The following is a 13,756-nucleotide window of genomic DNA, read 5'->3' on the forward strand; positions in this document are numbered from 1 at the left end:
TTTTTTCGGAAGAATACAAGTATTGATTGTCGGCCAATATCTCAATTACTTCTAAGGCTTCTTCAGATGTCTTCATGTGCATGGATCCTCTAGCTGAGGAGTCCAGTAAATTCCTTGAAGCATGAATGATTCCATCATAAAATATTTGGAGTTATACCACTATAACATTTTGGGTCTATGGCCACGGTTTTTTTGGTCACGGTAAAAACCCGTGACCATAGACCCTATATGGTCACGGTTTTTTACCGTGACAAAAAAAAAGCCATGGTTATAATTTTTTAAAAAAGAGACCTATGGTTACAGTTTTTAAAAAAAGGGTGGCCTAAAAGGGTCTATGATCACGGTTTACGAGGGTGATCTAAAGGGGTCTATGGTCACGGTTTTTTGGGGTGACCAAAAAGGGTCTATGGTCACAGTTTTTTAAAAAAAGTGACCTAAAGGGGTCTATGATTACAGTTTTTTGGAGTGACCTAAAGAAGTTTATGGTCACAGTTTTGGGGGGTGACCTTAAATGGTCTATGGTCACGGTTTTTCCAAAAAGGGTGACCTAAAAGGGTCTATGGTCATGGTTTTAGGGATGACCTAAATAGGTCTATGGTCACGGTAAAGTGGTCTTTGGTCATGGTTTTGAGGTGTGGCCTAAAAGGGTCTGTGGTCACGATTTTACAAAAGGGTGACCTAAAAGGGTCTATGGTCATGATTTTGGAGAGCTACTTAAATGTATCTATGGTCACGGTTTTAGGAGATGACTTAAAGTGGTATATGATCATGATTTTTCAAAAAAAAAAGTAACCATAGAGTACCAATGGTCACGGTTTTGGGGAGTGACCATAGAGTACGGTTTTTCAATTTTTTTTAAACCCCTCCCCAAATGGCGTCATTTCCTCCACCAAATTCCATAATCCCTCCCACCCCCCATCCCCCCCCAACAAAATCTCCATTCCCTTACTCGTCGTTTTTCACTTAGGCGAAAAGGGTGAAGATAACCCTTGGTGCCGAAATTCCCATTCCCTCTCTCCCAGCCACGCACCCTCCTCCCCATCACGCACGGCGCCACCTCTGTTCGTGCTCCAGCCCCTCTCGTCATTTGCTTGAAAATTTAGATTCTCAGCATTTTGTCTGTCTTTTGTTTTGCATTCAATAGTATCTTCAAAGTTACTAGTATTTAATAGCATTTTCTGGCTGAGATGGTTCCTAGAAGCTAAAGTTCATGTCCGTCCATATCTTCAAAGTTAAAATTAAAATCTATGTTTTCTATTAATAATGGCAAGAAGAGAATGTGATAAAAAAAATTTGAGAATCTTAGGGATCTTAAACTTGCAATTACATGTGAAATATGACTCAAAGATGGAACTTTAATCTGAATGTACAATTGAATACTTTAACTTGTATATAAATTACTATCTATGTTGATACTTTCTTTCTTGAATATATACTTTTGATTGTCGCATACAGTTAAGAAGGGAGTTACACAATTAGAGTGATGTAGAAAGTGATGAAGGAAGTGTTGGTAATTTGAACACTGCCACAATTAACTATCTTATATGCATATTATTTATCATATTTTCTTGTAGAGTTTACAAGACATGTTCTGTAGTTGATCTCAACTTGGAGATTCGTGCTCCCAAAAGTACTCAAATGAACCATGATAAGAGATATCCGCCATGCTATGTTCATCATGGGAGGACAATCTGAAGAATTCAGCTTGGCATCCTTTCAAAATAACCGAGGTCAATGGCGTTTTATAGGTATACAATATTTTCAATCATGTGTCATATTATTGTTAAGAATGCTATCGAAGACAAGGTAATTGTTTTGAGAAATTTTGGTAATTTCAGAAGATAATAGATGAAAATGATGAAAAGCTAAAATTGCTAAAAGATAAGCACGGTGAAGTGGTATACAAGGCTGCCATAGATGCATTGATCGAAATAGAAGAATACACTTGCAGTGGAAGGTACACTGTGCCAGAAATTTGGAACTGGAAGGAAGGAAGGAGTGCCACACTGAAAGAAATTATCTAATACATTATCAGGCAATTGAAGACTCACAAGTGCAAAAGGAAGGTCTGATCTTGTAAGTATTTTTAGACTTTGTTCATCTAGTTGTGTTGCAGATGAAATTCTTGCTTGTCCTTTATCCATCATATATGTTACATTATGTTGTGAATAACATAACATGGACCCAACATAACATATATTTGCTAAGGTTTTGGTCTTATTGTCCAACATGTAACTAAGAGCATCCGAAGATATAGATTTATGGAGGAAAAATGTATGAAGTGCCTAGAGAATCATAACAATCTTCATTCCTCGAATGTAGCAGTGATGCATATCCTCTCAAGAAACCATTACTAGCACTAGCAGCACATACTTCAGCAAAATTGCTACATAAGTAGGTGTACAAAATACATGTAGAAAAATATTTACACTCTCTTTTATATACTATATACTATATATAATCTACTATATACTATGTATTTACCATACATAAAGAGAATATAGGAGAAATCTAAATAAAACTTTATTTTCTAAAATACTCTTCCGCAATCATAAAAATAAAAAATGTTATATATCATCTTAACACCATTACTATTATTATACATATTTGATTTATAAAAAGTCAGTTTAATATATGTGTGTGTGTGCGCACGCGCGTGCATGTGTGAGAACCATGATATATATATAGACATATAGTAGTTCACAACTTGGAGTAAAAATGGATTTGCTGTAGAGTAGATAAGAATTTTTCATACTATATACTGTATGTCACATGGACTTTAACATTGCTTCAATAAACCATAACAAAATATAGTGGGGATGATCAAACAAGAAAGCATTTTCAGATGCTAGAACTTTTCTTAGAAAAAGGTCCATAAATTGTATATATGTATTTTTATTTTGTTTTATAAGTTGAAATTAAGTACTGTTCAAATTAGTAGTTAAATTAATAGTGGCTGATTGCTGTTCATGTTAGTTTTACTATTGATTTATTGGCCTTAAACAAATCTACATTATAATTTAGTTTGTTAGAAGAAGGTTGATTGTTCTTGTTGTAAGTAGTATGTACTAGACTACTGTAGTAGTTAATTATGGAATTTTGATGTTGGCACACTACAAAAAAAAAGGTCCATGGTCACGGTGAAAAACCGTGACCATAGCTAGTGAAAAGGGTGACCATAGGTTTATTGTCACAGTTTTTTACCTATGGTCACGGTTTCTCCACCGTGGCCTATTCTGTCGTGGCCATAGATCTATGGTCATGATTTTTTTTATCTATGTTCACGGTTTCTATAGTCATGGTTGTAATGTTAAAATTCTGGCACTTTAGGCCAAGTTTTTTTTACCGTGACCATAGGTTAATCTATGGTCACGCGTAAAAACCGTGATCATAGCCTTATCTATGGTCACGGTTTTTACATGGTTTTTACGGTGACCATAGCCTCTATGGTCACCCTAAAACTGTAACCATGGCCTCTATGGTCAACCCACCTAAAACCGTGATCATAGCCTTATCTATGGTCACGGTGTAGCCTCTATGGTCACCCCTCCTTAAAACCGTGACCATAGCCTTATCTATGGTCACGGTTTTTCACCGTGATCATAGCCTCTATGGTCACTCCTCCTTAAAACCGTGACCATAACCTTATCTATGGTCACGGTTTTTATCCTAACCATAGCCTTATCTATGGTCACCCTATTTTAAAATCGTGACCATAATTTACTCTATCTTTTGAGATTTATTTTTTTAAAGCATATTCAGATCCCAAAATTATGATAATCACAAAATAAGTCTAAAAAGAAGAAATTCAATAAATCTAAATCATAAAATTTATATTATAAACTAGATATGTTTTTAGCCAAACAACACAAATCAAAATATGGTATAATTTATCCATTACATGTAATACCAGGTAAAAGCTCTTAAAAAATTACAAAAGACATCAAAATATTATATTGTGAAAACAAAAATATTCTCTAATATAGTACATATTCTTCTCGTCCTTTGAAAACCAAAAAAAAATTCTTCTCTAATTTGTTCGCTCATCTTGTAATGTTTTTCACCTGAAACCCAAAAAAAAAATTGAACAATTGAACAATTGATTAGAAATTAGTTACAACATGATAAATTACATTAAAAAAACACACAAACACATTAGAGTATTAGACACACAAGATCTGAAAAATCTGAAACAGTTGATCGCTTTGTTTGAGCTTGAAGCTGACAACAGATTCAATGCACGTTTGATTTTTGTAAACTAATTAATTAAGACTATATAAGAACGTTTATATTTGTTAATAAAATATATATCAAGATAGAGATAGTGTTAAATTATACTCAGTTATGCTTACAATAAAAGACCAAGAATTTAATACATGTTCAAGGGAAAACTCAAACACAACTGTTAATGTCGCAGTAACATGTCCACGAGTCCACAGTTTTAACATTTTTCAGATAACTAATCACCTATTAGCTAAGTACAAGTTCAAATTGATTTAAACCTCAACAACTATATAAAATTTGGCGATTATATTCCCTAACGTAAGCCTATTCAACCAGGCCATGCAATTTCTAAGGTGCAGACCTAACTCCCAACGAATAATTGCTTACTTCCCTATACATCGCTCGGATTATTTTCTTTAACACCTAAAAATATAGAAAACTTGCAAATAGAATAAATAATAAAATATATTCAATTTAACCAATTTTCTACTCAGAAGAAAATCGAATATACTTAACAAATACAACACAACCATTGAAGCTAAAGACCTCGAAATCTCTAAAGAGTAAATACCCAAACAGAAGTCAAAAATAAAATTAAATTAAAAATCAGGAAGATATGTTATCATACTATACTTACTGGCGCTTAAGATAGCAAAGAGCACAGTTCGCCCAATACACAGGAACATTGGGGCACAAAGTAATTGCCTTGAATTGCCCAAAATAGAAAAACAAACAATGTAATAATCCCAAGATGTTACAAATTTTTCATTTTTTTGAAAGGAAATATGATTATTGATTAATTAAAGGAAAAGGGTTAGAAAAAGAGAACAGAGAATGATACCTTCACTTTCAGCAAGGTCAGCTACTATCTTGAAGAATTCCAAGCCTTTGGTGAAAGTCTTTACTTTCCGTGTCCTCTTCAGTTTAAAAATGCTATCTTCTTTTACGAAATTCCACTCAGAAACCTAACCAGAAAATGTCAATTTCCAAAACACTTTAAGTTGAAAAAGCTTTATTATGACGATGATGATTATGATTATTACAAATAAACATGTGGCATCAAAATGTGTGCTGCATCCTCGGTCATTGGTTGCAGTTCCTTCAGATTGCATGGCACACACTTCTTATCTCTGAGACCTAACAAAGGGAAAAAAAGTTATATATGACAGCATGAACAATGAGATTACAGAATATAGTGTTTGTTAAAACTTGAGCCTTTCATGAGATATGAACAAATCAGATATCACACAAAACAAAATATCTCAAATCAATTTTCATGACACAAGAAGTTCACAGATAAACATAGGGAATAACGAAAAAAATAGAAAAGAAAAAGTATAAGTGAATTTTTTATCTAAGGAAGCATAGCTACTAGCACTATAACAAATTGTTGATTGAAGGAGATATAACTGAATCAAGCAAAGAGCGAATTATCTTTTCAGAACCCCCAAAAAATTAAAATAAACAACATGTTTTATTTGACTCATTATGAACGGATTCATTGTCAACTTCTTGTTCATCTGTGGTCTGGGGTTTTTTTTGACTCATTATCACTCTTAGGTGAACCTGTAATGGAGAAATAAAGTAATAGCAGTTAAACCATAATCTATTTGCAGTCACCTGAACTATATAACTCAAAATTTATCCCTCAGAAAGAATAATGATCAACAATGACCTTTCCATAACCTTATGTAAAGATACCTCAAAATTTTATATATATTAACAAATAAATATACCTTTATCTTCAAGCTTATCCCAATCTTCATCCCAGTCAACAGCTCCTTCCTGGATACCAGGTTGCCAACCTTAAAAGGAAAAAATTGAGTGACACCAGAGAATATAAGAATAACATAACATGAATGCAATGCAATTAGTTTTTCAAAATAAAAGAGCTTGTTGAAGAGAACACATGGACCTCCTGGCAACCACAAAGCAAGGAGAAATAACAAAGAAAACAAGTAAAAGGGGATAACATGGTAACTATCTATGTATCAATAGGCAAACTATACACTTAGCGAGAGAACAAACACTAAGTGACTTCATTCTACATGAATGGAAACAATCTTTGTAATCTTATTCGATATAGTAGAAGAAAAATGCAACTGCAAGTAACAAATAACCACAATTAAATACCCTTTTATAAAAGAAGAAATCTACATAGTCAAAAGAAAAAAATGCAGTACATAGAGCAGGATAGGACTCCACACACACAAAAGTAGAAAACATTAAAAACAATTTGAACAAGCAAGAAAATCAGTGTAACAAAGCTTCAAACTCCTTCAGCATCTATTAAAGAAGCCCTATATAAAAAAGGTCATATGCTTTACACCAAAAAGGGCCACTATGCTACTTTTAGTTTGTGTCTTGATGATTTAAGAGAAATATATACAAGGTGTGTGTAGCTTATATTGTATAATGTCCCCAGAATATTAGTGGGTTACAAGTTTGCCCTTTTTTTCATAGAATGAATGCATTTATCCATCATTTGACAACAACTACATCAGCAACTATGACAAAGAACCACAATTGTCAATGCATCATTACATTTCATTGGAAATTGATTAATAATAATAATAATAATAATAATAATAATAATAATAATAATAATAATAATAATAATAATAATAAAAAAAAAACACGAGAAAACATATTTTTTTATGACATGCGAGAATTTATGAGATTATAGAGTCTGTACATGCATATCAATGACAATAAATTTATAATTGAAAATTAACTATATCATGGTATTTCAATATTTTATAATTGCCTACCTTAATCACGAAGAGAAGACGATTCCAGAGGAGAGATCGAAGAGGAGACGAAGACAGAGGAGAGTCGAAGACACGGCGACACCACGAACTCCAATAAACCTTCGTCAGATGGAGACCTTCGGTGGTGGCGGTGGCCGTTTGTTGGTGATGATGTCAGTGTTACCGATGATTGGTTGTGCTGGTGAGGAAGAGGGATGACGGTTGGATCTGGGTCTTTGAGGCGAAGGACTTGACGTTGAGAGTGGAGAGTGTAACGGCAATTGTTTCTAATGGTAGTGGGGGCAGAGTTCTTCGTGGATGGAACTTTGGGAGGGATAGGTTAGCTAGGGTTCACTTGTATCTTTTCTAAAGAGACAATGGGATTTAGGGGTAATTGGGGATCGATTTTGGGAGTTGGAAGGAATTGAAAATGGAAGAAACGACACCAGAGAGGAGAGTAGAGAAGAGGTGGCGAGGCGGGATGGTAGTGGCGGCTCCTCCCTCTCTCACGCGCGTCTTTCACCCTCGAGCTCGACGGCTCTCTCACGTGCGACATAGATAGCAGCGGCGACGCAGCAACAGAACGCGGCGCAGTCTCCTCTTCTTCGTTGCCGAGCTATCCCCCTTCTCCCCTTGCTTTCTGCTATCTGCTGTTGTTGGTTGTATTTGGGGAGGAGGCCTAAGTTTAGGTTGGGGTTTTAATTTGGGAATTTTTAGGTTAATTAAGGTAGTGTAATTTAAATAAAATTAGGGTTAGGGTTTGAAAATTAGAATTAGGGTTTGGATTAGGATAGTATAAGAATTTAAATAAAATTAAAAAGTAGAATAGTAATTAAAAATTAACAATAATTTATTTAAATTATTTTAAAATATAATATTTATTTATCAACTTATTAATTAGTTTTAAATTTTAAATAATTTTTTATTTTAAAATTAAAAGTATTTTATTTAAGTTTTTATTTATAAAATTAAATTTAAAATTTTAATATTTAAATTAAATTATATAAATTTCAAATTAGTTTTCAATTATTAAAATTTTTAAATTTTAATTAATTTAAATTCAAATTATCAAAACTTAATTTAGTTACAAAAATATTCTTGAATAGTAATTAGGCTTAGGGTTACGGTTAAAACTATAGTACTGTAAAAATTTTAGTAAAATTAAAAAGTAGAATAATAATTGAAAATCAATCATAATTTATTTAAATTATTTTAAAAATATAATATTTTTTTGTCAACTATTACTTAGTTTTATGTTTTAAATAATTTTTAATATAAAATTAATAGTATTCAACTTAATTTTTTATTTATAAAATTAGATTTAGAATTTTGATATTTAAAGTAAATCATATTTAAAGTAAATCAAATAAAATTCTCATTAGTTTGTAATTATTAAATTTTTTGAATTTTAAATAGATGAGATATTCACTTTTAAGTCACCCACCAAAACTGTGATCATAGATCCTTTTAGATTACCCTTTCGTAAAACCGTGACCATAGACCTTTTTAAGTCACTCCCCAAAACCATGACCATAGATACCTATAGGTCACCCCAAAAACCATGACCATAGACCCTTTTAGGTCACTCTTCAAAACCGTGACCATAGACCCCTTTAGGTCACCCCCAAAAATTGTGACCACAGACCCTTTTAGATCACCCTCCAAAACCGTGACCATAGACCCTTTTAAGTCACCACCAAAACCGCGACCATAGACTCTTTTAAGTCACCCTTCCGAAAAATCGTGACCATAGACCCTTTTAGGTCACCTCCCAAAACCGTGACCATAGACCCCTTTAGGTCATTCCCCAAAACCGTGACCATAGACCCTTTTAGGCCACCCTTTTAAAAAACCGTAATCATAGACCTTTTTAGGCTACCCCCAAAACCATGACCATAGATACCTTTAGGTCACCCCCCAAAACCGTGACCATAGACCCTTTTAGGTCACCTTCCAAAACCGTGACCATAACATGTTTAGGTCACCCCTGAAAATCGTGACCATAGACCCTTTTAGGTCACCCTTTTTTGAAAAATCTGACCATAGACCCTTTTTGATCACCCCTAAAAACCATGGCCATATACCCCTTTGGCCACCCCCTAAAACCATGGCCATAGACCCTTTTAGGTCACCCTCCAAAACCGTGACCATAGACATATTTAGGTCACCCCCAAAAATCGTGACCATAGACCTTTTTTGTCACCCTTTTTTGAAAAACCGTGACTATAAATCCTTTTTGGTCACCCCTAAAAACTGTTACCATAGACCTCTTTAGGCCACCCCCAAAACCATGACCATAGACCTTTTTAAGCCACCCTTTTTTGAAAATCGTGACCATAGAGGGTCTATGGTCACGATTTTTTACCGTGACCAAAAAAATCGTGACCATAGGCCCAAAATGTTGTAGTGGCATATCTTCTTTAAATAAGAAACTCATTAATATAGACCCAGGTGTTTTAATTTGTCTCCTCTTTATATGATTCATGTTATATATTAATTAATTAATGTTAGTTAATTGCTGATACTGCATTATAAAGTATCCTCGTTAATTTATGTGCGTGATAATTAGAAGTCCATTTTATGTAAGAGGCTAAACCAAAGTATAGACATAGAAGAATACTCTTTGTATAGGCTCTGAACAAGTGAACAAGTTCTATTACATGTATATGTATAGGTTTTGGCTAAGGTTTCCTTTTTATGTGGCTTAAAACCCGTAGCAAATGCTCCTTGCTGTTTGGTGTTTGAACTTGATTTCTCTATTCTAACATGTTTATTTATTTTGCTAGCAGGAGGATATGATATGAAGAAAATATTTTTCATAGCAATATGAGATGGGGTGGGTAATAAACCCCATTTTTAGGGTTTATCCTATGCTTAATCTAGTGGATTTTACCCATTACTTTCACACTTATTCATACAATTCGCATGTTTTACAATTTCCTTCCTGATTTTGTGCTATGATTGAAAACATGTTTCTTTGGCCTTAAATTTCCTATGTTTAATCCTCTCTTATAACCATTCAATTCTGTGATATGTGTGTTAAGTGATTTCAGGGTTTATAAGGTAGGAATGGCTTAGAGGATGGAAAGGAAGCATGTAAAAGTAGAAGGAATACAAGAAACTGAAGGAACTGCTAAAGCTGTCCAGCCTGACCTCCTGGTACTAAATTGACCATTACTTGAGCTATAGAGGTCCAAATGATGCGGTTCTAGTTGAGTTGGAAAGCTAACATCTGGGGCTTCGCAACGATATATAATTTGTCATAGCTTCCTGATAAACCACTATTTTATGATTTATATTATGCTTAATTGAATGGTTTTATCAAGTCTTTACCCACTTATTCATATGATTAGCATGATATTACAATTCTTTCCCAAAATTGTTCCATGGTTGAAAACTTGCTTCCTAGAGATCTTTTAACTATACATTTTAACTCTCCTTCATCCCATTTGATGCCGTGATCCGTGTGTTAAGTGTTTCAGGCTTCATAGGGAAGGAATGGCTTAGAGAGTGGAGAGGAAGCTTGCAAAAATGGAAGGAACACAAGAAACCAAGGAGATAACCAGCGAACAATGACGCGAGCGCATGGTCCACGCCAGCGCATGAAAAGAAGAAATCGCAACGACGTGAACGCGTGCCTGACGCAAATGCGTGGATTGAAGTCTGCACGAATGACACAAACGCGTGACAAGGAAAATCGCTGAATGACGCGAACGCGTGGACGACGCACACGCGTGACCTGTGCGATCTGCAAAAATAACAGAATACGCTGGGAGTGATTTCGGGCCGCGTTTTGACCCAATTTTCGGCCCAGAAGCAAAGACTAAAGCTAGGGAACATGCAGAGACTCAAAGAAGGCATCCACACACATTCAGATTCATCACATTAGGATTACTTTAGTTTTAGATCTGAATCTAGATTAGTGTTATATTGGTAGTTTATGCTTTTGCTTTGGATTGTGGATATTGAAGTGCCATTACCTCCGTGAAGATACTACTTTAGTTTGTTTCCTTATTCTTTACTCTTTTCAGTTGATTATTGACTCTATTCAAATAAGTATGTTACATTTTGAGTTTATTAATATATAGAGTTATTTTTATTTTTAATTAATTTTAATTCTCTATTTAATTTTATTTAATTATGTCTTCTTATATTTTTACGATTATTAATTTCATGTCAATGGAGTAGATCCTCTACTTGATATGGGGGTTGATTAAGAGGAGACACTTGAGTTGGAATGCTCAAGTGCCTAGTTAAATTGGACATTGTTGGCTAATTTTGTATCTGCTAACGCTGGACCTTCCCGAGGGAGAGGACTAGGATTTGCGGGTAAGAGTTAGTTCAATCACTATACTTTCCTTTATTCAGTAAGGGTTAACCAAGTGAGAACAACAACCTCTTTATACTATACTTGAGAAGATTCCAACAAGGATAGGACTTCCATTTAATTATTCCCCCAGTCAAGGCCTTTTATTTGGAATATCAATAATTATTCTTAGTTTATTTTTATTGATTTAATTCACAATTATTTTAATTACTCATTAGCAAAACTCAAACTTTCTTGGAATTCTCTGATTAATAAATTAGCACTCTTTCCTGCAACTCGTTGGGAGACAACCTGTTTGTGACAACCCTTTCTAAATTGGTGAGTCAGATCTTAGCTGGTTAAGAGCTATACGTGCAACGCTATTCTCTTATTTGGAATCTCTTAATTGGTCAACTTCTACCGCGCACCAATTTTTGGCGCCGTTGCCGGGGAGTTGCAATAGTGTGCTAAATTATTAATTAGTGTACATATTTTATTTTTAATTGCATATTTTATTTTTTTGTTTTGTTACCATGAGCTTCATGTCTTTCTCATTGAATAACGCGTTCATTGCCTGATTCGAGTTTAGTCCCATTTGACCCTGAAATTGAAAGAACTCTTTCACATATTAGACGAACTCGACGTCGGTTAGCCTCTGAGGGTGGTGAAGTGATTGTTATCGATTCACCAGTCTCATCTGAGGGCGAATCTGAACTGCCATCTGAGAGTGAGACAAGCTCATTTACTACTGATTCAGTTGATTCACGTGCAGGTGATATGGCAAAACCTAGGAGAATTACTCTCCAGGAGGCAGGAGCCCCAAACTTCACTCTGCAATTATATTAAGTGCGTCATCCAAATCTGGCTGCAGATTTTGAACTAAAGACTGCACTAATCAACTTGATGTCCAAGTTTCATGGCTTACTTGCTCAAGAGCCTATCAAGCACCTTAGGGATTTCCAGACAGCCTGTTCTACTGTTAGGCGTCATGGTGCAGATGAAAACTTCTATTCTGTTAACCGCTTTCCCGTTTTCTCTTGAGGGAAAGGCGAGGGAGTGGTACTACACTCAACCTGAAGCGATTGTTACTAACTGGGATACGCTTAGAAGAGAATTTTTGGAAAAATACTTTCCGGCTGAAGTTACTGATAGATTGAGAAAGGAGATTTCAATGATTATTCAAGGCGAATCCGAGACTCTCTACGAATATTGGGAGTGCTTCAACAATCTCCTGGACGCATGTCCCCATCATATGATTGATAGACTAGTATTGATCAGCTACTTCACTCAAGGCATGAACCCCCAGGATAAGACTACACTGGAAGCTGCTAGTAATGGTTCTTTGAAAAAGTGCAAAATCGCAGATGAAGCATGGCAGCTGATTAGTGACTTAGCTGAGTCCACTAGGAATCACAGACAGAGGCGCAACCATCCCAAGGCTGTTGCCGATGTTTCTTCTAGCATTGAAATTACTGCTCTCACACAGAGTATATGTGAAATGACCAACCTACTTAAACAAATGCAGTTGAATCAACAACAAGCACAACAAGCTCAGCCTCTCCCACCACAACAAAGCCAACAGTTAGTTCCACAAAGAGTATGCGGGATCTGTGCTGATTATAGTCATTATACTGATAAATGTCCGTAGCTCCAACAGGAAGACAACACTGTGGCAGCCACTCACAACTTCTATAACCACCCGAATCAAGGATACAATTAACAAGGTGGCAACTACAACCAAGGTAGCAACTATAACCATGGATGGCAGGACAACTCCAATCAAGGCTGGAAAGACAATTCTAACCCTGGCTGGAGGGACAACGATAACAGAGGAGGCAGAGACGACAATAAAAATCAGAGGTGGAATAACAATAACAACAACAGACAGATGAATCAGAACAACCTTACAGAGCACCTCACCTAAGACAATCACAAGGAACCCAGCACAACCAACAACAAGTTCCTCAAATCACTTATTCTAATTCTTCATCAAATGATGAGATGCTCCGTTCTCTTGCGCAAGGACAACAAGACATGCAGGCGCAGCTGAACTCTAGCCTGAATGGCTTGACTGCCACTTTACAAGCTCTCGTCTCTCGGATGGATTCATCACTTAATTCCACACATCAACCTTCAAACTCCAGTGGAATTCCTTCTCAACCACTGCCTAATCCCAAAGGTGGCATCAATGCCATCACTTTGAGGTCCGGAACCACATTACAGGAGAGGAACCATGAGGAGCCAAGCCCACCAGAACACGTGCCAACAGAGGATGTGGTGGAAGTGGAAGATGTTGAAGAAGAAGAGGACGTACAAGACATAGTTGAAGAAGAGGAAGCTCAACCACAGAATGAAGCACCAAGGAATGCAGAAGCTGCAATTCGTGCCCATACTATCCCCTTTTCAAAACTTGCAAGGAAGCCCAGAAAGCAGATGGAACTTGATCCCAAAATGGTAGAAATATTCAAAAAGGTTG

General features: G+C 35.6%; 2 long non-coding RNA genes across 5 annotated transcripts; one reads left to right on the forward strand and one right to left on the reverse strand.

Moving 5' to 3' along the window:
- Nucleotides 1–869: 869 nt before the first annotated feature.
- LOC112732574 (uncharacterized) lies at nucleotides 870–11,084 on the forward strand. 2 transcript variants are annotated; one of them, XR_003168058.3, is made up of 5 exons: nucleotides 870–1,061; nucleotides 1,575–1,748; nucleotides 1,839–2,076; nucleotides 10,019–10,133; nucleotides 10,457–11,084. It is a non-coding gene; the product is annotated as an uncharacterized lncRNA (long non-coding RNA). The 2 variants fall into 2 exon arrangements; XR_011869856.1 differs by having other exon boundaries at nucleotides 10,028–10,133; nucleotides 10,457–11,071.
- LOC140177979 (uncharacterized) lies at nucleotides 3,813–7,689 on the reverse strand. 3 transcript variants are annotated; one of them, XR_011869853.1, is made up of 6 exons: nucleotides 6,996–7,689; nucleotides 5,961–6,029; nucleotides 5,268–5,790; nucleotides 5,066–5,189; nucleotides 4,862–4,929; nucleotides 3,813–4,064 (listed from the first exon to the last, which is right to left on the reverse strand). It is a non-coding gene; the product is annotated as an uncharacterized lncRNA (long non-coding RNA). The 3 variants fall into 3 exon arrangements; XR_011869854.1 differs by having other exon boundaries at nucleotides 5,268–5,361; nucleotides 6,996–7,673; XR_011869855.1 differs by lacking the exon at nucleotides 4,862–4,929.
- Nucleotides 11,085–13,756: the final 2,672 nt, after the last annotated feature.

This window comes from Arachis hypogaea, chromosome 13 (assembly GCF_003086295.3).
Source record: "Arachis hypogaea cultivar Tifrunner chromosome 13, arahy.Tifrunner.gnm2.J5K5, whole genome shotgun sequence".
NCBI classification, from domain to species: domain Eukaryota; kingdom Viridiplantae; phylum Streptophyta; class Magnoliopsida; order Fabales; family Fabaceae; genus Arachis; species Arachis hypogaea.